The sequence below is a fragment of the Protopterus annectens genome, chromosome 3.part1 (assembly GCF_019279795.1).
Source record: "Protopterus annectens isolate FY-2018-M chromosome 3.part1, PAN1.0, whole genome shotgun sequence".
Lineage (NCBI taxonomy): Eukaryota > Metazoa > Chordata > Ceratodontiformes > Protopteridae > Protopterus > Protopterus annectens.
The window spans coordinates 67060814-67085943 of NC_056732.1; the positions used below are offsets into that span (position 1 = coordinate 67060814).

The 25130-nt window shown below is 42.3% G+C and overlaps 1 protein-coding gene across 2 annotated transcripts in view; it reads left to right on the forward strand.

Annotated features, from left to right (window-relative positions):
- LOC122798000 (zinc fingers and homeoboxes protein 1-like) overlaps positions 1-25130 on the forward strand; it is an 842803-nt gene that overhangs the window by 514463 nt on the left and 303210 nt on the right. The gene's annotated exons all lie outside the window — the stretch shown is intronic.

Genomic DNA, 25130 nt, shown 5'->3' on the forward strand with positions numbered 1-25130 from the left:
ATTTAATGGCTGACTGACAATGACTGGATATAGTAAAATGTTTGTAGCTACAGTTGTGTTGGCATGGTGTATAATGCTTGCAAATAAGATTGTCACTATGGTTTATTTTTATTTATATAAATGTTAAGATTGCCTATGTCATGCATAATTTAATAAAGATGTTTCTTCTTTAAATTAAAAACAGCATAGGTAGCATCACTACCATCTCATTGCATGTCCACTGTCAGAAATCAGGTTCATCTACTGGTCATTCAACATCTGCCTTCGATTTTATGTTTACTTGACTACCTAGTACATTCTGATCAAGTTCAACCTGATGATTACACCTTTCAAGCATTGTCAAGCATCTTTGCTTATCCCTTCAGTATCATACCTGCTTCATATTTTGGAACAGTGATTTTCACTTTTTCTGGGGAGAATACCAGTAAATCCCAAATTTGGACTGAGTATTGGAATAACTCAGGATTTTCATAGAACTTGGCATTTTAAGCCAATACTTCCTGGAATTCATCAATTCTAGTGCCCTGGACCAGCTCATTCTTACCCCCACTAGAGGAAGCAACAATCTTGACCTGGTTATTACTAACCTGGGCAACCATTGCTCTACACCAGTAGCCAGTTTCTCCCTGGTTAGATCCAACCATAAACTAATTACCATGGAAATCCACATCTCACCCACACCCTCCTCAAAGGTAACCACCATGAAAAACTTCTCCAAAGCTGACTTTGGGCTCCTAAAAACAGAGTTGGCTAACTTCACGGCACCCATGTCAATGGAAAATAGATGCATGACTGCCAAATCATACACCAGTGCACTGTACAAACACGTACATAAATGCATGGAACTAGCCATACCCAACAGAACCAAGACACTCTCCTCCAAAAAAAGGAAGCCAATCTGGTGGTCCCCTGCCATTAATAACTCTACAACAGAAGGAAGAAACTGTTGCAGAAAAAGGTGAAGTCCCAAGACTGGAAAAACTGCCTTATTAACCTGAACAAAAAGTTGAGATCCCACATCAAAACCTCTAAAGCCAGCTATGAAGGCAGAATTGCAGCAGACACTAAAAACAACCACAAAGCCTTCTATAGTTATATCAAAAATCTTTATGGCAATACCCAAGTTTGCTCTGAGTTAATGCATAATGGTACCTACTGTACTGAGCCAACAGATATTGCCAACATACTGGCTGACAGATTCAGTGCCATCTTTACCCCCCCCCCCAAGGACCAATCACAATACCGGAGGAATGCCAGGCACCCAGCATTTACTGCAGCACAGGTTAAAGCTGCATTGTCCAAGGCCAGGAATACAGCTTCCATGGGACCTGACAATATCCCTGGATGTGTTCTACTTGAACTACAAAGTGAACTGGCACCACATCCGTGTGCTCTGTTCTATCACAGCCTCACCTCAGGCTTTTTCCCTACTGGATGGCGCACTGCTACAGTCATCCCTCTCCATAAAGAGGGAGCGACTACAGACCCTGGGAATTATCGCCCCATTAGCTTGACGAGTCTGATATGTAAGGCTATGGAGCTCATCATCATGGACCTAATTAACAAGGATATAGGGAATTTCCAAACTCTAGATCCCATGCCATTTGTTTTTGTGAAAGGTACATCATGCCTGATCAACCTGGTTGACGTCTTTGAGTCAGTCACCAGAGCTGTGGATGATGGCAAGGCAGTTTCATACAGGCTGCTTCGATCTGGCCAAGGCCTTTGATACCATTCCTCACTCAGGAATTATTGATAAACTCACCAAACTAGGCATCAACCCCTATATCACTGGGTGGGTTGCAAATTGGCTTACAGATAGAACCCACAGTGTGAAAGTAGCGAACTCCAAGTCAGACTGCCGACCAGTCACGAGTGGAGTCCCACAAGGATTGGTCCTGGGTACTCTCCTGTTTGGCATCTACTTCCCAGAAGTCCAGGCAACAAGGAGGGACTCTGGCTGACCAGGTTCGCAGATGACTATAAGCTGGGAGCCATTATTAACTCCCCAAGTGATGTAGACATCCTACAGAAAGGCCTCCCTGAGTCCAATGACTGGTGTCGAAACCATGGCCTTAAGCTTAATGCCAAAAAATGTGTTGTCATCCCCTTTGGGAAAAACTCAGTTCCCAATAATCCCCACATTAATGGGAGCCCACTGAACACTGAAGGCGTTATAAGAGATCTGGGGACACAGGTTGACGGCAACCTCTTTTTCACCCACTACATTGCCACTGTGGTCTGTGTGGCACATCTCATTACCAAGGGTTTGGCATCCAGGAAAAAAAGAGGTCATCATCTCTCTCTACTCTTCCCTCATTAGGCCAGTCATCGAGTATAATGTCCCATTTGGCATGTACCTCACTAGACACATGCAACTGCTGGAAAGGCCACAAAAGTACCTCACAAAGAGGATGCTAGGCTTTAAACACATATCGTACACGGACACAGTCAGAAAACTCCAGCTATTCTCTGTCTCGTATCTTCTACTAAGAGGTGATCTCTGCTTGACTTACAAAGCCATGTCTGACCCAGCTCTGTTAGAAATGCTACATCTAAAGAAATCCCAATCACTCCACACCACACGCTCCAGAGACCTCAACCACTTTACCACAATCAACAGAACATGCTGGAGGGACAAGTTCATAACTCAGAGACTGCTCATGCTCTGGAATAGACTTCCCATACAGGTCAAGCAGAGCACCTCACTGGCCATCTTCAAAAGAAATCTTGATGAGTGGATGGGAAGTAGAAAGTTCACCCCGGGGATCACTCCAGTGGCTCTGCTCGATAGAGGCACTGGGAACTAATGTCGGGCGGCACGATGCCAGGGCACTTTTATGGGCTAGGCTTGTAAAGGCTCCAGGACCATTAGCTTAGTACACACCTATGAACCTGTTTGTCGCAGCCTGTATTTCTTGTTATATTTACTATGTGCAGTAACATCAGCTTGCATGGTTGACTGTTCAGTACCTGGAATCTGTTTTAATTTTGTGTATATTTAGGTTCAGTAGAAGATTATAAAGAAATCGTGGGAGGGATTGGAAATTATATTTAAAAAAAGAAATCACAGGATAAAATTTCCAGATTGCATGTCATTAAAATGAAATGTCACTTTTTCTGAAAACTAAATCAGCATGTCCCTTCCATAGTTCCCACTTCATATTCATTCTAAAGCTAATGTCATGTAGTTTCTTCTTTAATTTTAATGTGTTATATAATATCCACCACTTCCACTATTGTTTTTTTTTCTTCATTTCTTAGTTGTTAGCCTTTGGTTACAAGCATTCTGAGTGCGAGTAGAGCTTGTGTCTTGCCTCTCTTCATACCTCTCAACTGTACAGATTTCCCAGAATGTCCATATTTTTGCCTTGTATCCTTGGCCAGTTTTTCATAAAACTGTGGTTTTCTGGCAAATTAGTGGCAAATCATTAAAGATTGGAATTAGAAAATAAGGACAATCTAGTTTCAGACTTCATACCCTTCAGAAAATCCATGCTAATGCAAAACCTGTTATTCTGTCAACTTTCTAAGTTTGTAATAGCAATATTTATTAATTGTCCCTATTTTGGGCCTTTGTCCAACTTTTATTTCTGTGTTTGTCCAGATTTCTTGCTCTAAGAGGTTGAGAGGTATGCACTCCCTTAGTTCAGGAAACAAGCTCAGTAATATTGGCTCTTATGTCAGTTTTATGTGTCCCACAATTTTTGTTTTTTACTTGTGCTGCAATTTACTTTCAAATCTCTGATATGTCGCCAAGTCTCATCTTACATTTGAATTGCATTTATTCTCTGAGGGATCATCTTATGTAACTTGCTAGGTATATAAAAATATCTGTGGAAGCATTTAGATATGAAAATTCTAAATTGTATAGCTTTAGTTGCATTTTGGGGAGCCAAACATGTCTTCCCATTGCTATGTTATCTATTTTCCTAATCTTGTGTTCCAGTACACTCTGATTTTGTCTGCTGTATGTTTTATAGGTCCATTCTTGATTCTACTAGCAGTTAAACGTGTTTTGGTCATTTCCCCCTGTCGTAAGTGGTTTGTTGCTTCATATAATCCCATATACATAAATCTTTCCCTTCTTTCCAATCTGAATTCCTCCCTTACTGTATCCCATTTCTTTAGTCCTCCACCCTTAAAACACCTGTTCCTAGTACCTTGGCTTTTTCTTTAAAGTTCACCATTCATTTGCCTTTCTCTCTTTTTATATCCATCCATGCCTGTCAGTACTAACTCTTTCAACCAGTGTTGAACTTTGTCTTTTTACTTTATTCATTAATTTGTTATATATACAGTATTCCACAGTGTGGTGTTCTTTCTTTCTGGATTCCCTGGGTCCAGAAACTCATTTTTTTATCTCTTGTCACCCCCCCCCCCCCCCCCCCCCCAGAGCTACAGTTTTCCATTTAGGGTAATACATATTCTGTGTGATATATTTCTGTGTAACCATATAGTAAGTGCCAAAGTCTGGTAATCCTAACCCTCCCTGCCGTAATGATAATGCTAGTCTTTATCATTGCACTCTATGCCTCTTACTCTCGCACAAAAAAGTGATTTATTTCTTTAATTTTATTAATTTTTTCCTCATGGTTTTTATTTATAAAATATCCTTGGCTATATAAATTCCCAAGGAATCAAAAGCATTTTCCATGCTTGCACTTTTCTGTCCACATCCATAAACATATTCAGAATCCTACAGGCTGCGGAGAGATTTTTGCCCCCCAGTCTGGCCCCTTGTCCCTTATGAACAGAAGCCATTAATAAGAAAAGTGTCATCCTGACGTCCCCCAACAGATCCCTTACTTCCCTCCCTAATACGACACACATTATACTCTAGGTCCAAGTGGGTTTTGGGGGTGTGGCTAAGCTTATAAGGACAGTAGTGGTAATTAGCCTGGTAACAACCTGTGAACCTGTAAAACATCATCATCGTCTAATTCTGTTGATGTCGTTTTTCACATCCTACTCCACATTTCTTTTGCAGCATGTTCTGTATCTTTCTCCATTTGTACACAGAGGTACAACATTCCATGATGCTCCATTAATAGGGGTACCCTTACACAAGCTAATAGGTCAGTGAATAATTATGCACAGTTGCTTTTGCCCTTTTTTCATTTGTCTTCTACCCCTTGATGTCCTTCCATGTCACTGTTGCAGTATTTTTTACAATAGGGATCCCCTACCAAGGGCAGCCCGACATCCGGGCAGTATAGCAGGTTGTAATGAATATGCAGTATGTCACACACATGCTCCCCCATGCATGGCGTAAGGCAAAGGTGTTATCCGGACATACCATCCTCAGAACTTCTTTGCCAGTGGTCCAAATGCCATCTTCAGTTGTCTGTCTGAATGCTCGTTTATCTGCTGTTTTCTACAGCTTTCAGATTAGTGCCTCATTGTTTTTTTTTTTTTTTTTTTTATTTTCTTATCTTTGTTTTGCCTTCTTTCTGGTTGTTGGGTTTCATGCCATCCAGAAAGGGGAAATAACCAGTGGGGGAGAGAGATTCCCGGTAAAGATCATTGCAAGCAGTGTTTGCTCTGTTTATGCACTTCCTATGACCGTACGTCTTTTGAGATTTGTTAAGCTTTTGTCCCTAAAAGATTACATAGTCTGCTTTCTTCCCTTGCAATTTACTTAGAGAAACAATAACTTAAACTGTTGGCTAAAGATATGATGGAAGGATGTTTCCGGCTTGAGTCAGCCGTCTGTGAAGAAAAAGACCAAGAAAGCTTGGTCTTACTCTGGCTATGCTGCTTCCACTGGACATCTCTCTTAAAGCTGGTGAAAGCCCAAAGGATTGTATGATTTCTTTTTCAGATTCCTGTGCCGCAACTGCTTCGGTGGCCAGCATGGATCAGACTCTGCTCACATCCATGGGAGGTATTGCAGATGCCTGCTTCATATGTACAGGGAAACCATGGATGGTTGTTAACGAAGGACCTAGCGGTGTTCATCAGATATTAATGAGGAAGAGGTTCTGACTACCTTTTAGTGTCATCAGTGGTCAGAGCCTCCTAAATTTTTCAAGGCTGATGCCCCACTTAAAAAGAAGCAGAAAACTAAACATATTTCACCTGCTCTGAAAGATCATCAGAACGAATGGCAGAACTTCACTCAAGGCTTGTTTAATGCCCTTATCACTCTTAAACCTTCACAGGAAGTTTCTGTTCTTGCTCCTCCTTGGTCTTCTACAAGAGACCCAGGGAACACGATTCCTCTGATGAGGATGTTGCTGATTCTGGCACAGAATATTCCTCTCACATTCCTTCGCCACTTGTCTATGGTTCTCAGGAAAAAGAGTCTATCAGTCCTGATTTTCCTTTTGGGGAGATTTTGTTTGGTGACACTACTTCCAGAATGATGAAATTTTTCAAATGGGATTATGCTCAGGTGTCTGATGCTCAGAAGTACTATGAACTTCTACAGATGGAGTCTCCAAGGCTGTCTGCTGTTCCTCCTGCTCTTGCTGCCTTGTTGGATGCTATGCCCCTGTCTCTCAGCTCTTGATTCCCAACACCCTGCTCCCAAAAGACCTGATAGGATTTATAAAGTACCTGATAACTGCAAGTTTTTTTTATAAGTGTCCCTCTGCTGACCCTTCTGTGGTGTCACTTGCTTCTGATAAACCTTCCAAATTGTTGCCTTTCCACTAAGTTGCTCCCATCTGATGAGGATATCAGAACCATGGAGGGGATAGATAAGAATGCCACCCTAATTTTTAGAGCTGTTAATTATCAGAACTGTGTGACCAGCTATGTTTTGGCTCTTCTGTCTCAAGCCTTTCAGGCTATTTCAGATCTCCCTGACTTTGAGGGGAAGGCCTTTGCTCTTACCTTGTTAGGACATCCTTCCAAGTAGCTCACTATTCCATTAAATGCAGCTGATGCTTCTTCTAGGGCTGCTGCTTTTGTATCTGTTTTGAGGAGGTATTCGTGGCTCAGATTTCAGCCCTTGCCTGATGATGTCCAGGCTAAACTGATAGATGCTTCTCTGGATAATAAGCATTTATTTGGTGCTGCTGCTGCAGAATTGTTTAAGTCCCTGCAAGAAAAGAGCAAGGCCTTACAGGAGTTGAAGCATATTTTTGTTTCCCCTGTACCCAGCTTTCAGAGGAGTTATCCTAAGTAGCCTGCCTTTGTCCGTAGACGGTCTTGCTCTCCTCTCAAAGGTAAAAAGGGTGGTTGAAGGGATCCCCCTGCTAAGGCTACCCAAACTCCTTTTCCTGACAAACCAGGTGCTGTCTGACTATCCTTTTTGGTTAAAAATCACCTAGGACTCCTGGGTTCTTTCTGTCATTCACCAAGGTTATTATATGGTGTAGAAATGTCTTCCCCCATTCCTCAGCCTCCTCAAGAACAGCTGCCCTTTTTTCCAGAGGTGCTTCAGGGCCTGTTGGCTCAAGGAACTATTAAGGAAGTTCCAACTCCTCAGAGGGGGAAGGGTTTTGTTCCAGAATGTTTTTGGTCTCCAGGAAAGAAGGCATCCTGAAACCCATTCTAGATCTTTCGCAAGTAAACACCTCCTTGAAGGTCCCTTTCGGATGCTGCCCCTTCAAACCTTGTTACCTCTGCTACTTCCTTGAGCTTTTTTAGTTTCCCTAGATCTCAAGGATGTTTATCTACACATTTTCATCCCCTTTTCAGGAAGTTTTTACATTTCGCTGTTGCTTCCTGGCATTTTCAGTGCTCTGCTTTGCCATTTGGCCTCTCTACGGCCCCAAGGGTCATCACCAAATGCCTTGTTCCTGTGATTGCTTTTTGCAGGTTAAAGAGAATACAGGTCTTTCCTGTTCAGGCCTCCTCTGCAGAGATTTTACTTCAGCATCTACACTTTGTTATTTTTGTCCTGCAAAGCCTGGGGTTTACAGTAAACTTCTGAAAATCAATGTTAAGTTGTCAATCTCGCCCAAATCCTCCAAATCGGTGTCTGAGGTGACTGACTCGGGGGAGTCAACATGTTTCCTCTTACATTTTCTGTTCCGAGGGGGCTCCTCTGAATGATCAAGGGAGGCCTTGGAAAAGGAAGACACACCTAATGGGGCTACCTGGAGCGTCTGTTCTCCACACTTGGGGTCAGGAGGGTGAACAGAGACCGACGTAGGCACCATGGGGGGAGGAGCCAAAGGAGCCGATCGTGGGTCCGACCCAGGAGTCAGTACGCTCCTCATGACCTCGAAGGTGCCCCTATCGGGCAGAGAGGAAGGTCCCTGCTCCGAAGAGATGAGAACCCCTCCCGGCACCGAGAGTGACGGCTCCGAGGCCGATGTCGGGACTGAGCTCACCTGCGCCGAGGCAGCGAGAGGGAGAACGGGGTCGGACAAGGGTCTGATGTCACTCGCCCCCTCGGAGCCGACGAGGGAGTCTCGGTGCCCGGATCCCTCCACGGACGGAACCAGTGAAGAGATCGGAGCCGACGAAGGTGCCCCTATCGGGCAGAGAGGAAGGTCCCTGCGCCGAAGAGATGAGAACCCCTCCCGGCACCGAGAGTGACGGCTCCGAGGCCGATGTTGGGGCTGAGCTCACCTGCGCCGAGGCACCGAGAGGGAGAACGGGGTCGGACAAGGGTCCGATGTCACTCGCCCCCTCGGAGCCGACGAGGGAGTCTCGGTGCCCGGATCCCTCCACGGACGGAACCAGTGAAGAGATCGGAGCCGACGAAGGAGGCGAAATGTGAGGTATTGGCTCCGACGTACAGACGATTCGAGCCCCAACGAGCTCCGGCTCCGAACATAATGGAAGAGTCGGAGGAGGAATTGTTGAAGATGCAGGGATAGCCGCAGTCTGTTGAGAAGGGCTAGATAACATTTGGGCAAGTGCCAGCGACTTTAGGAGTCTACTGACCAGACCACACTCTCGAGGTCGTGATCAGAAAGCCTGGAAGACTGAGAGGAATGTGACCTATGGCTCCGCTCCGACTGTAGTAACGGAGATCTCGGAGCCAAACGAACAGACTCCAAAGAGGGAGATCTCGAGCATTTTCGGCTCAGAGAAGGCTCCGACACTACAACAGGAGCCGACTGAGATCTCAGTGTCGGTTCCAGCCGGAACCGACAAGGAGGCAGCAGCTCCGCTTGGCGACGGCTCCGAACAGGGAGCCGACAGTTTGGCGGGCTTGGAGGGTTTACCCGACGAAGGCTTAGTCGGGGACCCTTCAGGCTTAAGTAAGCCCCTCAAAATAAGTTTGTTCCTACGCTCCTGCAGGACTCTCGGACTGAAGGCGTGACAGACCGAACAAGAGTCCTGCAGGTGTAGGGGGCCCAAACAATACACACAAGAAGTGTGACCGTCTGTCAGAGACATCTTCTGGGGTGGGAGGTTAGCATAATGGTTAAGGTGTTTACCTTACAAACATAAGGTGCAGGGTTTGATTCTCACATGGGGTAATTGGCTAGGTTAAAAATGGCCCACAAGAGCAGTTAGCCTAGTACTAATCTATGAACCTATGAACCTATGAAACCTGAGACCTTAGTATCCTTAGACATAATGGCACTATAACAGGGTACCAAGGAACTAAGTAACTAGTGCCTAACACACTACAAACACACACACATGCACTAGAACTAACACTACAATAATATAGTAGTAATAAGAATAATAATACTGTTATAAAAAATACAGTTAACAAGACTAGTAGAAATATAAATATATATAAGAAAAAACTAACTCTACCCTAAAGGGTGTGGGGGGGAAGAAACTCTGAAAACTACTAGCAAAGAGAGTTTCTAAATGGGATTTCTCAAGGGATCAGAAAGGGGACACTAAAAGAAAAATATCTAACAAGAAATTAGCTATGTATATCTAAATAAACTTAGTAAAAAAGTTTTATACGACCTGGAGCCGGTAAGCACGCAACCTCGCAGCTGAAGCGGCAAACGAGATCTGGGTATTGGACGCCTAGCATTGTGGGATATAGAGAGGGCCCTGAGCCGGTAAATAGCTCTCGAGCTTTGGTATAGGCCGAGTCGGAGCCGAGGATCGGCTCAGAACCCATCCAGCAAGAAAGAAGGCGAGAAGAAGACAACTAACATGTAACGTTATGGTAGGTACATAACTTCTTATTCTCGACTCCTCCTCAGGTTCATGTTTTTCTAGAGTGCAGACTCCAGACTGCTCCAATGCTAGCTTCCCTGCCTTCTCCCAAGGCTTTAACTCTAATTGCTTTCTTTGAATACCTTCTTCCTCTGGGCTCCCTTACAGCCAGGGAATTTCTGAGGGCTGTGGGTTACATGGCTTCTACCATTCCTATGCTTCCTCTAGCCAAGCTCCACATGAGAAAGCTCCAGTCTTTTTTAAATTCAGTAAGGCTTCAACATTTTTATCGTTTAGATTTTCTAGTCCCTCTACTTCCATGCCTCAAGCTGGAACTTCAGTGGCAGATTAATCAGTTATCCCTCAACCAAGGACTTACTTTTCAGGCTCCAGTCCCAGTCCCCCCTCAGAAACTTTTCATGGATGCCTCAGACCTAGGATGGGGAGGGGGGGCTCCTTCAGTCTTCTAAAGGTGCAGGGCCTTTGTTTTCTTTGACAAAAGAAAGATCATGTCAGTGTCAAGCTTTTCATTCTCTTTTCCTCCCAGAACCCCTCAAGATTCTCACAGACAGTACGACAGTGTTGTGGTATGTCAACATGCAAGGAGGGACGTGGTCTTATCTCCTCTGCAGGTTAGGCCTTCAGATTTGGGAGCTAGCTATCCAGTAGCAGGTGACCCTTCAAAAACCAAACTTGTAAAACATAAACTACGTTAGCTGCCAGAAGGAGAAGCCACAAGGCAGTCTACATTCCCTCAGGTCATAACATAGTGGCAGATTCTTTGAGCAGGTCCAGAACACAATCCCATGAGTGGATGCTTCACATGGATGTATTTTTGGACATTGTCCAACAGTGGGGGACTCCTCAAGTAGATCTGTTTGCCTCCCCTCTGAGCAGACAACTTCCTATATTTCGTGCCAGCATCACATGCTCTCTGGCTTGGAAGGTGGATGCCTTCTCTTTATCATGAAAGGGAATGTTTCTTTATGCTTTCCTCCCCTTTGTTTCACAATGAAAGTCCTGTCTAAGATAAAACAGGATGCTCCCAAAGTCTTGCTGATGCCTCCCTTTTGGCCCAGACAGCATTGGTTCCCTCTTCTGTATCTTGCTAATGGCAATCTTCACAAGTTGCCTCACAGGGTGGACCTACTCATACAAGACAAAGGAATTCTCATCCATCTCCACCTGTCCACTCTTCAACTGACAATGTGGGTGATGGGGTTCTATTTCCTCACAGGCACCTTTTTTCTGAAGATGTGCTTCGGGTCCTAGGAAATCCTACTTATCCAAATTGAAGAGGTTTCTGTTTGGTGTCTTTCTTGTAACCTGGATCCACTTAAGGTGGATATTCCTTTGGTTCTCTCTTGTTTGTGTGAATTGCTAAATCCTGGGTTGGCTTATTCTTCTGTTAAGGCCTACCTGTCCGCCATCTCTGCTTGTCTGCCTTTAACCCCCCCTTTAGCCTCTAGTTTTGAGTTCAAACAGTTTCTTAAAGGCACCCTTCACATTTGGCCTCCCAGGTAGCCTGTTCCTCCTTCCTTTGTTTTAGAATAATTGACTCTGGCTCCTTTTGAGCCTGCTGCTTCAGCTTCCTGACAGCATTGTTCTTGGGAGACTGTTCATCTTTTGACCCTTACTTCTGCCAGACAGGTGTCGGAGATGGAAACCCTTATGGCTATTCCTCCTTTTTTAGTTTTCCATAAGGACAGGGTGCCCCTTCGTACTAATCCTTCTTTTACACTTAAGGTGGTTAATGAGTTGTCTCTTATCAGTCTATTAATTTGCCCACATTTTAGTGAGAAGGTGTTGCACACCTTGGATTTACATAGGCAACTCTGATATTTGGATAAGACTAAAGCTTTTCATAAATCCAAACCGCTTTTTGTTTCTTGTCATCCTAGGTCTTTAGGTTTGGCTGTTAACAAGCAAACCATTTATTCTTGGATTTCTAAAGCCATTTCTTTTTGCTACTCTTATGGGAAGAGTCTTCCTTCCTCTTTTAAGGCTTATTCTACGAGGGCTGCAGCTTCTTCTGGTGCTTTTTTCAAGGGTTTGTTTACTAAATGTATTCTTGAGGCAGCTACCTGGACTTTTGTGCATTCCTTTACCAAATACTATAAGTTGGATAACCTTTCTAGGGCCAGAGCTGGTTTTGCCAAGGACATTCTCCATGGCTTCCTAGAGAGCTGTGCAGGCCCTTCCTCCTCCCAGTCTTCCTCCTGAGCTATTGTACTCTCTGTTGTGAAGAATACTGCAACAGTGATATGGAAGGACATAGTACAGTTGCGTAAAATCTTACCATAACAGTAGATGTAATTCTCTTCCCTCTGCCCCCTGGTCCTTTTTACTTTAGGATGTGCTTATTACCTACTGGAATCCTTGGACTGGCATTCCTACGGGGCTTTTCAGTTCTGAGGATGGTACATTCAGGCATCACCTTTATGCCTTATACCGTGCATGGGGAGCATACCTGTGATGTATGATGTACCCATTACAACCTAAAGGCTTTGGTATACTGGCCAGACATTGGGCTGCCCATGGCAACAGATCCCTATTATAAAGAATACTGCAACAGTAAAGAGAAGAGCATCTACTGTTATGCTAATATTTTACACAACTATACTTTTCTTCTTGTGTTGTTCCAACATATCATATAACTTAGGCACAACATTTTCTGGATCTATGATCTTTAAAATTATATTGTTTGCATACACTGTTCTTTTTTGATGACTTTCATAGCAACTGTATCCAAATTCATAGGTCCATAATTCCCTTGTTTTAATTATGAATGGCTCAGTAAAGAGAGCAAATAAAAGTTGTCAACAAAAGCACCCTTGTCTAGCGTCTCTTCTCATCCTCAGCCCTAATGATTATCCTTCCCATCACTTTTATGTGCATCTCTGTTCCCTCATATATTTTCATTATCAAATGGATGCATCATATTGGGATTACAAATTTCTGCAAAGTTTTTGAAATAAATCCCCAGCTAATACTGTTTAATGCCTTCTGTGTGCCTAGTGAGTTTAACATCAGTCTCTCCATTGTGTGCTCTGCTTGCTTATGTATCATTAGAGCTCTTTTAATGTCAAATATTTTTTCCCATCACAAACCCACACTGGTCCAAGTCTAAGTCTCAACAATTGTTTTGCCAATATGTTTGCTATTATATGCACAAAAATTTTATAATTATGATTTTGTACTACTGTTGGAGTATATGGCCCAGGGTTACATGGGTCTTTATTCTATTTAAAGAAAATTGATATAACTACTTTCTTCCAAGTCTTTGGGATATCCCCACCTGCCTACTTAGAGGCAATTTCTGCTTGACTTAGAAAGCCATGTCTGACCCAGCTCTGTTAGAGGTCACTCTCTTTGTCTATTTTCTCAGCAGTATTAGACTCCTGATTTGTTAACCAGGTTTGCATGTCCTCAAAGAATTACTGAGTGGTTGCACCCTTATCAAGAGGTGTCTCAGCATTTTAGTAGTGATGATTCAGCATCTGTTCACTAATCCTAATGAGAATAACTTGAATCATACCATAGATAGTTTGAGAGGAGCAATGCATGTGATAAAGCATTTAGGAACTGTCTCTCTCAATTACTAGTATGGTGGGGGGGGGGGTCCTGGAGTAAATTTTCTATTTCACCATACATAAATCCAAACAGAGCTTGAATATGGACAGGGATGAGTTTTCTTTTACATAGATGGGAGTCTGTTCAAGAGCAGCATTATCCTCTGAGAAGATATACCTGTCCCTACAAACTGTTCTGTTGATGTTGCAGAAGAGATTTAGATTCCTAGACCGAGCATTTCTGATGCCATTTGATTTGCTGATGTGCAGTAAATCTGTCTGTGTTGGATGGCAGACACAAGTCATCTCTTAGCAGCAGGATACCGAATATAGTAGCAGGGCTTTGAGTTTGTCCATATAGGACATGTTGTTTAGGCATTGTATTCTTTTAATAAGGTACCTCTGTGGACATTGCAGTTGTTGCATGTGTCTGGACAGATACAAGCCAAAGGGGGCATTTCACTCAATGATTGACCTAATCAGGAGTGAATAAAGGGCGACAGTGACATACCTAGACACAATCTTTGTTAATAAGGTGTGCAGTGTAGAAGGGCTTTCATATGACAGTGGACACATGTCTGTAGAAAGTTGGGGCACTGTCCACATAAGTTCCCTTTTCACAAACAATCAGTCATACCCAAGTAAGCTTTACACTGTGTAGATGCAGAACAGCGGTACAATCTCTGGCTCTTGAGGATCTTACTCATCTTGCTTCCCACCCAGTGGCTTTCCATGTCTTCTTACTAGCAGTAATTGAAACTGTGTTTTTCAGGAAGGGTTAATGATGTTTGTCTAGTGCCAATAACTCTCTTCTCTGCCTTTGCAGTAGCACAGTGCCACTAGCCAGACCAGTCTAGCACACTAAGAACTCAAGTTTTGCTTACCCTTAAAATAAGCCATCCATTAAATGTTTTATATGGCAGCAGTAGATTTAAACAGTCACTCTTCAGATGGTTGATGTCAGCAGGTCTATACATGTAGCATTATACTGGTCAGTAACCCACCAGATTCAAACATTAAATTAAACCATTTTTAATTGAAGTAAATACAGTTAAGCATGTATTTTTATTAAATCAAATATGTACAAGCAGCTGTAGACTTGCAGAATGGAGTTTGAATACTAGGTCAAGTGCCATTAGGAGCTGGTCAGGGAGAGTAGAAATAAGGGGAAATTGCTAGCTCACCCACTCGGGGGGGGGGGGTTGGGGGTGCTATGGATTACACCAAGGGTGACACCTAGCAGGAGCACTATTTTACTCTGAGTTTGAGCCAACCGAGCCTGACCAGCAAAACTAGAGGAAAATCCAGTATGCATAGGTGCTTTTTCCTTTGTTGAACAGAAGTAGTGCACATGGAGGAGCCACTTAGAGTGGGGTGCTTCCAATGGGGAGAGGGTAAGCCACCTCCCAGGACTAAATACAATCTACTTCTGATTGGAAATCCAAACAGCAGTTACACAATCTCACAGACGTAGAACTCTATGCTTGAGCTTCTGTTCCCGAGCTGTAATCCACTTTGTACACTTCAAAAGCAAACCAAAAACTAAACACTTGCTATCTCTCATTGAATTTCATGTACTGTATTTATTGTTTGGCTTTAATATTAAATGGAAAGTTTCCTATTCCACAGTTATATAACATTTGAGGAGCTGGAGTCTGAATGAGTTAATGAGTCCTTTGACGTAGAGTCCAATTTCAAGAAGCACTGAGCTTTAGGTACTACAGATGTGAGCACATTTGAGAAGCTATTTCCACCTTTTAAAACCTTTTCTGTATTTTCATAAAAAGTAGCTACTTATTTTCAGTTTGGGGTTTTACTTTCTTATACATTTTATGTGCTGCAAGATTTATTGAAAGCAACAACCACAATTTTTATGAAAAAAATTAACTCGTCTTAATACAGGTTTATTTTCAGTCCATGGCTTTGACGCCAGTTGTTTATTTGGGACAAACTTTCCTACGGGATGGCCAAGTAATTTGAGGATTCAATGACTGCTCCTAACTTGCAGTCATCTGTAAACTTAGACTTTGATGGTGGCTTTTGCTTCAGAAAAGTAAATGTTAAAGGGGAGAGGTCCCAGTACAGAACCCTAGGGAACTCCACCAGTGACTAGTGTATTTGTGGAGGTAAATTCTCTTGTTTTGATTTCCTGTGTCCTAAGAACCTGTTGGCAATCTAGCAGGTGACATAGGGGTTTATTCCCAGTTTGTTTAGCTTTTCAACTATACCTAAGTGAGGAACTGAGTCAAAAGATTTGGCCAGGTCAACATATGTGCTATGTACCATTTTGCCTTCATCCATTGATTTGGTGACCTTTTTAACAAAATCCACCAACCTGCCCTTGAATCCAGACTGAGATGGGTCTAGTGTTTGGAGGTTCCCTTTGTCCTAATTGATTAGTTCACATGATAAGTATTTCCATAGCTTTGCATATGAGGCTAGTCAGACTTGTAGGTGTGTAATTGCCTGGGTCTGTGGAAAGCCCTCCCTTATGCAGGGGAATGACTGTAAATGTTCTCCATTCACGTGGTGCAAAACCTGTATGGAGGCTGAGAGTGAACAGTGTTATGGGTGTGGCTCAATCATGCTTCATGCTGTTTAAGATGTATTGGGTGATAATGTCAGAACCCATCAGTACAGTACTTATTTTTAGCTTTTGATACCACTTTTAGGACTTGGTCTTGTGTGATAGCTGGAGGCAAGACAGTTTGAGGGACAGACAGAAGGGAGAGAGGAGTAAAGTTAGAGCTAAATTTGTGGGCCAGTAGATTCGCTATATCTTCAGCCTCAGTGTAGGTAGCATTGTTCCGAATCGGTTCTGCACATTGCTGTGTTTTGCTTTTGAGATTGCAAACCTAACTGAAAATATTTTGAGATTGTCTTTGGCTTGGGTAGCTATTTTAGCTTCAGACTTGGCTTTGATGGATCATCTTTATTTATTTGTTTGTTTGTTTGCCAGGAGTGTCCATCTGGGTCAGAAACAACCCCCTTTCAGTGTAGACCCGGGGAGAAAAACGTTGGTATGTTAGATCTTAATGGTATGAAAATTAAGTTTCCATTGATCAAAACAGTAAGAAATGAGTAGAATGTATACATCTGATTTAGAATGGACGATGTGAAGACAATAGGGTAATATAGAAAAAGGCAGTGAACTTTATGACACTTATGATTAAATACATCAGAATATTGTATACTGTCAATTCATATATATATAGTACATACTTAATATAAGAAGTGAATATCTGGGAATAGGACAGGATTTTTTGAAAGAATAACTATCCCAGCCGAGTGTAGCCTCCCGGACATCTCAAATGCGCAGGTGAAAGCTGCTCTCTCTAAAGCTAAAAACACAGCATCAATGGGACCGGATGGTGTCCCCGGCTGTGTGCTACACGAGCTAAATGAGGAATTAAACCCGCACATAAGGCAGCTGTTTAATCTCAGCCTTACCACAGGATACGTGCCCAAGGAGTGGCGTACGGCAACTGTGGTCCCACTCCACAAAGGCGGCACCTCTACGGACCCTGGTAATTACCGCCCATAAGCTTAACAAGTCTAGTCTGCAAAGCTATGGAGAGGATCATAATGGAGCTCATAAACAAAGATATAGGGGACTTGCAGACATTGGACCCGACCCAGTTTGGCTTTGTCAAGGGAAGATCATGCCTTTTGAACTTGGTCGACTTCTTCGAAACAGTCACCAAGGCCATTGATGAGGGAAAGGCAGTCCATACAGCCTACCTTGACCTTGCAAAGGCTTTCGACACAATACCCCACTCTGGTATTGTAGAAAAACTTACCAGCTTAAATGTAAATCCATATGTCACAAGATGGGTTGCAAACTGGCTTAAGGACAGAACCCACAGGGTTAGAATTGCTGGCGCTGTGTTCAGACTCCAAGCCGGTCACAAGTGGTGTCCCACAGGGCTCGGTCCTTGGCCCCCTATTGTTTGGCATCTACTTCTCAGAAGTACAGGCCAACATGGGAGGACTTTGGCTGACAAAGTTTGCAGACAACTGCAAACTGGGCGCCATAGTGGAAAGTGCATCGGACACGGATATCCTTCAGAAGGGACTCACGGAAACAGATAGCTGGTGCCAGAGCCATGGCCTGAAGTTAAACGCCAAAAAATGTATAGTCATACCCTTCGGGAAAAACAAGGTAACCCCAAGCTACCATATAGGTGGCAATCCACTAAGCACAGAAGAGGTTATCAGGGACGTGGGGACCCAGGTTGACAGTGGCCTTTCTTTTGACACTCACGTTGCTAAAGTGGTTAGAAAGACCTTCTACATTGCCCACCTGATCATGAAGGGATTCACATCCAGATCTAGTGAGGTCATTGTTCCCCTGTACTCTTCACTTATCAGACCAATGATCGAGTACAATGCCCCATTCGGGATGTATCTCACCCGACATCTGCAGCAATTGGAGAGACCCCAAAAGTTCCTCACCAAAAGGATAAAGGGACTCCAAAATCTGTCATATGCTGCCAGATTGAAGAAACTCCAGCTCTATTCAGTCGCATACCGTCTGCTCAGAGGTGACATGTGCCTGACATACAAGGCCATGTCCAACCCGAATTAATGGACATGCTCCACCTCAAAAATCCAAATCCACCAAAACCACTAGAGCAAGCGACTTAAACCTTAGCACGGATATAAATAGGACGTGCTGGAGGGATAGATTTATCACTCAGAGACTCCCTATGCTGTGGAATAAAATCCTGGTCCATGTGAGGCAGAGCACCTCGCTGACTCTGTTCAAGAGAAATCTAGACTTGTGGATGGGAGATCGTAGGTTTACCCCAGGAATCATCTCTGTGTCACTGCTGGACAGAGGCACAACAAACTAATGGGCACAGTATTTTTTCATATAAGGGGTGGCGTAAGCCACAACAATTTGGGCTAGGCTTATAAATGCCTTAGGGCAGATAGCCTAGTATAAACCTATGAACCTATGAACCTAATATGACTTGAGGAGAAAGGTGATTAAGTGAGATCAGCTTGAAGAGGTATGAGAGAAGAAAGGATAAGTAGTGTGAGATGAAAGGAGAGGCATCTGTAGGAAGTGTGCTGGTAGGCAGGAAAGAAGTACATGGGATGGCTTGGAAATTGAGAGAGCAGAAGGGTAGGGGGATAGGAGAGGGGATGGTAGAGATGAGGAATAAGTCCAACCTGGATTGGTGCAGGAGCAGATCCAGGATTTACTTTGGTATTCTTTTAAAGAGCATTTGAGGGTGGTATGTTAAGGATTGCTCTAATGGTAAGAGGAAGGGAGTTCAACACCTTATCTACTATATTTGAGTATAAGCTTTTGTCAGGTGATTTAGATGGTTTAGCTGTGACCAGGAGTTGTTTATTTTCAGACCTGAGGGTTCTGTTTGAGATATATAAGTGGAGTAAATGATCAAGGGCCAGGCATGCTGAGGGTTTATAAATAAGGTTATGTGCAGTTATGAGCTGTACATAGCAGAGATGGTTGGGAAGTTTGAGCCATTGAAGTGAGTTAAGGATTTTGCAGTGGTGTGTGAAGGAATATGAGCTATTAGCAAACATGGCAACTTTGTTGTAAGGGCTTTCTAGTTTAGTTATTTGGGAAGATTGTAAGTTGACAAGAATAGGGGCCCCATAAGACAGGGAGGTAGGATTTGGCAAGTGTGATTTTGACTGATTTATTAAGACAGTTTATTCCTATACAGCATTCCAAGTTTTTGGTGGGTTTTCTTGATTGTATTTTGGATATGGAGGTCAAACTTAGGTTGATATTCTGATTCCTAGAAGTGTGATGTGGGGGACAATTTCAATTTCAGTGTCATCAGTGGAGTGTGGTTTAAAATGGTCTATATATGCTGTAGTGTGAAGAGGAGAAGCTTGTTTTTTGCATGTTAAGTATTATTTGAGAACTGGTAAATCAGGTTTCAATGGAGGTGAATGCTTCTTAGTACAAGTGTGATTAAAGAGCAGATGATGGTGGAGTCATCCACATATTGAATAAGTGTTCCTAGACTGGAGGAAATGTGTAGTTTATCGATAGGAACAGGTTGAAGAGAAAATTGAGCTGGGTCTGGAGAGTAAGCCTGTGGAGGCTGGAGTTAGAGGAGAAGGTGAGGAAGTGTTGTGGGGGTTAAAGGTTAATTTTAATATAGATTGTATGAAATAGGTGTTAAAATTGGTAACAGTTTGCAGAGGAGTGGCATTTGTACATGAGCAAGGGTTCTTTTTGGTTCCAGGATTGAGTATGATTTTGAAGACCAGAATATTCTGGGATTATTGTTTACTATGTATATGTATATAGTATATATTTTTTCATTTTGTGACTTGTTTTTTTTTAACTTGATTGTGACGTTGTCTGAATAATTGTAATTTTTTTGTCATTTTTTTGCCATGAGTTCCATGCTTTATCTCTTTACATGACTTGGTAAGCCATGTGACTGGATTATTTTTAATTATTTTTGTGTGCAAAGGGACAGGCGTGGTAAGTATGTTTAGGAATGTAGTATTAAAATGTTGTACTGCATCATTTAGAGGGAGATATTTCAGAACTGACCAGTTGAAATGTTTTAGTGATTCATTGAAACTTTCCTGAAATAAATTTATTAGGTTGTAAAAGTATGTTTCTTTCTCTGATGAGTTATAGTCCTGAGGACATAGTTTGGTAGATGCTCACTTAGGGCATCAGGAGTGTGTCTGTTGAGGTAAAACTGTCAGGGTGGGAGACCAGTATCCAGTCAAGGATGGATTGCTGGGTGTAATTTTTATTATAACTTGTTGGGGATTTGATAATTTGAGTGTAGCCATAGAGGTGCATGCAGTTGGTTGCAGTTTCTGATTAAACTGTCTGCCAATCAATATTGACATCACCTGGTATAATTGTTTTCTTGTATGTTGTTTGAGAGACCCAAGCTAGTATTTCTTGTAGAAGGGGATATATAGTACTACTATTGAAGATAGGTGAAGGCTGCCAGCCTAGCTAGATAAAATTTTGTAGATAACTCTGTCTGTTGTAAATATTAATGTAAGCCACAGGCTTGTTCTCTTAAAGACTGTATTGGATGTTGAACTGAAAAAATGTATCAACAGTGCACTCCGCTGTAAGAAAGCTGATAAGTCAAGCATTGTGATATTCTTTGATCTAAAACTCGGAGCCAAGATGTCTAGAGGGAGGCATTCTGCCTATTGTTTTGAGGCCAGAGTTAATGGCTAGAATGTACATGTATAATTTATTTTATTGCTCTGGCTTCCTGACCACCTGCAAGATCAGAAGGGCTATTAACCTCTGAGTTTCTGTTAGCCTGGCAACCAGAAAGAAATGATGTAATCTGAAATGTGTCAGCGGTACTGTGTTATCAATTTAAGGACAGAAAGAATGAGGGCATATAGCATTTGTGTTGAGAACATCCAACTCACCAGCACAGTTTGCTCTATATGTAAGTTTATTTTAGAACTGTGTTTTCTCTTGGATATAGCTAGGAAGTAGGAAGATTAGATTAGTTTTTTTCTGTATTGATGTCATAACTTTTCTGCTGAATTATTTTAAGTATTTCTCTGTGATCTCTGAACTCTTGACTAGCACTGTGTAATAAGAAGTATTGCCTTGTGTTTTTTATTTATTATTAAATATTTTTAAGCCTTTCAATTATGGCTGTTTTGTTTAGAGATAATTTAAGCTCGAGTATGTTGTTGTGTCTTTCGGCTTTTCCTGGTTAGTGGTCGCCACATTGCCACAGCGGAACTCCAGTCCGCTAATGATTGGTAGTTGATTTTTACGTGCCGAGTTAACCAGCCCTGACGCACAACCTTCAACGAAGGTACGCCCATTCACGCATGTCTCCATGCAGAAGACGCTCTGAGAATCGAACCAAACAGCGTCTTACTGTGAGGCGACAACGCTACCACAGCACCACCACCGCGGGTCATATTGCATGTATATAGTTATTCTGTTCAAGTCACTCCAATAAGCTTTGCTGTTCAGTCACACTTACCATTTGGGTGATAATATCGCACAGTAATAATTGGACCCTCTTTGTTAAAGGCCATTTAGTAGCTGGTACTACCTTTTAGACAGGGCAGAAAGGGGGCACAGCTGGAGAATCTGTGCCAGCTTTCCCCAGAAGTGTCTGTGTGTTGGTATATAACCCATATCTCAAAGTGTGTGCGTGTGTCAGCTACTTGGGCAGGGACACAAAGCACTGGTTGGACAGAGGGGGTGCTGGAGGTTTTGGCTTGCCCAGTAGGCTGAGATGTGGACCCTATAGTTGTGCCAGTGGGGAGTCTTATTCGGGATCTGGAGAGAAAGGGAGAAACCAGTCCCAGACTGACTGTGGGCTCTGTGTGCTCTTAAGGGAAATTGTACTTTAGTGTGTGTGTGTGTGTGTGTGTGTGTGTGTGTGTGTGTGTGTGTGTGTGTTTGCTATCCTCCCCTATGTGGACGCCCATCACTGGTGTTAGTGGTGGGAATTGAGGCTCCTTGATTGCTGGGCCAGTGCACGGATGTCACACTACTAAGTTAATACTTTTTGGAGTTTAGTTTTAGATTGAGACAAGAATTTCTGCATTGGAGAATTTTGGGATGTTATTAGTGAAAGGGGTTATGGTGATGATGTTTGGGTACGGTAGGACTACTCTACCCCCTTTCTTGTGGGTTCTGTCTACCCTGATTATGGGGGGTAGTATTTTGTTGTCATTTATTTGTAGATTTAGCCATGTTTCAGTTACAGTTAGGATGTCAGGTTTGTAGTAGTTGATCCATGTGTGTAGGGAGGAGGTTTTGTTACATATGCTTCTGAGGTTTAATGAGACTATGTTTAGGGTTTTAGGGTATATTCTGTGATGGTTGTCCTTGGAGGGGCCAGGGTTTGCGTGCATGTCACCACATTGCTTAATGAGGGAGATGAAAAATTTGGAATGAATACTCTAATTACTGTTGCTAGTACTTTCATTTGTACTTTGGAATGGGATAAACTGAAGATTTTAGGTTTAGGGTAGTAGATAAAACCAATAGAAAGTAAAGGAAGGGAGATCTGAGAATAACTCTTAGAGGGACAGAGATTTGTAATGGAAGAGGAATAGTGGTAGCATGTGTTATAAGAGTGGGAATTGGTGGTGATGTGAGGAGGGAGAGGAGTAGCACTAGTATGGTGAGGAAAGATGCTAGAAGCATGGTGTAGTTAATGTGACAAGTTTTGGTATAGATGATTGGATGACTTTATAAAGGCAGTGATGTACGTAGGTGACAGGATAGATGATTTAGTTTTGTAGGGCAGTGGTTGAGTGAAGGAGGGGCTAATATACTGGGGTTGGCCTGATAGAGTAATTGGTAAGTAGTATAGAGTTGTACTTGAGAAAAGGGGTGGAGTAAGGTGGATAGAAGTTTAAATCTAGTAGGGGTGGGTAGGAATTGGTGGAAGGTAAGGGAGCAGAATGAATCACTAGTGTAGTGAGGGCTGAACAGAATCATAAAGGTAGATTGGATCTTAAGTTTAAAGATTTTGTTTGTGAGCTCCCTACTACAGTATTCAAACATGTATGTTAGTCTTTCTAGTCTGAAGCAATTCATGCACTGCGAAAAAGGTAAAAGAGAGAGGCAAGCAGGCTAACAGTCAAGCTAAAGCCCTTATATATTCCAGCAGGAACCTTATTTTTGCTGTTGTGTACTTGTGTGGTTTAGTAGCTACTAGAGCATCTGATATGGGGGGAGCCTCACACAGCATGTATACCAAGTTAGGTAAGAACCAGGTGATAAGTTATCTGCTACATTTGTTAGCTAGGTGAGCCTTAGAAATATCATTTAAATTAAACAATTATGTAATGCTAATAGATACAGGGCAATGAATGAGTGCATCCCTACTTTATAGTGACTGTCAGGCTTGATTTTGGGATGGTTCACCCCTAAATGTTTCAGATGTTGTGCTGTAGTACACTATAGAGCACTTGGCGTTTGGGTGAATATTTATGTCAGATGGTTTATAATGCTTCATTCTGCAGGCTTGATCTTAGGATGGTTCACCACTGGATATGTCACAAGTCATGCTGTAGTACACTGTAGAGCACTTGGTGTTTGGGTGAGTAGAGGGCAGATTATTTCTAGTGTTTCAGTCTGTCAGTCTTGTTCTTGGGATAATTCACTATTGGATAATACAGACGTCATGCTGTAGTACACTATAGAGCACTTGGCATTTGGGTGAATGTTTAGAATAGATGACTTGTGTAAGGAAGATTTTACTGGAGTGTGACATGAGCAAACCATGGTGGAGAGACAGATATGGGTATCAGAGATTACCCCTTCTCTGGAATGAGCTTCCTAGTCACATGAAACAAAGCCTTTCCCTGACCCTGTCTGAAAGCAATTTAGATCAATTGATGGGAAACCATAAATTATTAATCTTCTCAGTTGTTTGTTTATTTCATTGACAAGGGCTCTAACATTCTGGAAATTACTCTTTTTACTCTTGATCAGAATTATTTTCCTTTTTTTATAAAGTTTGTTTATATTATGGCTCCACTGTGTGGGTTTGTTTCTGGTGTTTATCCTGCACTTGTTCCTTTGTGGTACATATGCATCTGTGCAGCAGTTTACATGCTGGTATAGTGTGGTGGTGGTGTACTTTTAAGCACCTTCAGTGGCCTAGATTTTGTAGGAGTTTGAGGCTTGCCAGTATAGCACATAAGATTAGGTAGTTTGTCTTAAATTTCAAAAGGTACCTTGGATGGAAGGGATCTCTAGTTTTGATTTTATTTTAAAGGAGACTGCTTTATTGTAAGACTTAACAAGTGATGAAGATACACATTGTTCACAATTTCTCTGGTTAATAAAAATATGCCTGAGCTGTATATAAAACTTGAGAGATTACAAACATTTTCACTGCTTGTATCTTACAATCCATATCCATAATCAAGACCTTCCGCTTTCTCAACTTTTGTATTATCTTTTGTTTTGTCTCTTCTCACATATCCTAATCTGAAGTATTGTGTCCCTGTAAATATGGGTATCACTTAATTCATGTGTGGATACATACTTTACGGCTATAGGTTTTGTTTAATCTGACTTTAAGCTTTCTCAAAGTGTTCCACAACACTGGCACTTCCAAGATGGCTGCACAATGATCACAGTGTGAAAAAAGGAAATGACTGACAAGGGCAAGTTACTCTGCGCATTTTAGTAAATTCAGTTATTGGCTAGTAAGTACACTACCTGGATGCTCAAAGAAGAAGCTTTACAGAGCCTGAAAGAAAATCAAATAGAAAAGATGAAGAGGAAATACTGACTGGGAAGAATCCTGCTGCTGTTCAGCAAAAAGCAGTTTAAGCTCTGCCTCTGATGCAAGACATGGCTTCCAGTAATCTGTCTGAAAAATAAATCAGATTTGCTTAGAGCTGATGAAAATAAAACATTGAAGGAGTATATCAATTCAAATAACAAAAGGCTGGAAAATGGTAGAAGCTTTACACAGCTATTTGGATGAACTGATAAAAATCAGAGCTGGAAGACCAGGCTGGCTGAGTGAGAGATTGTTCAAGAAG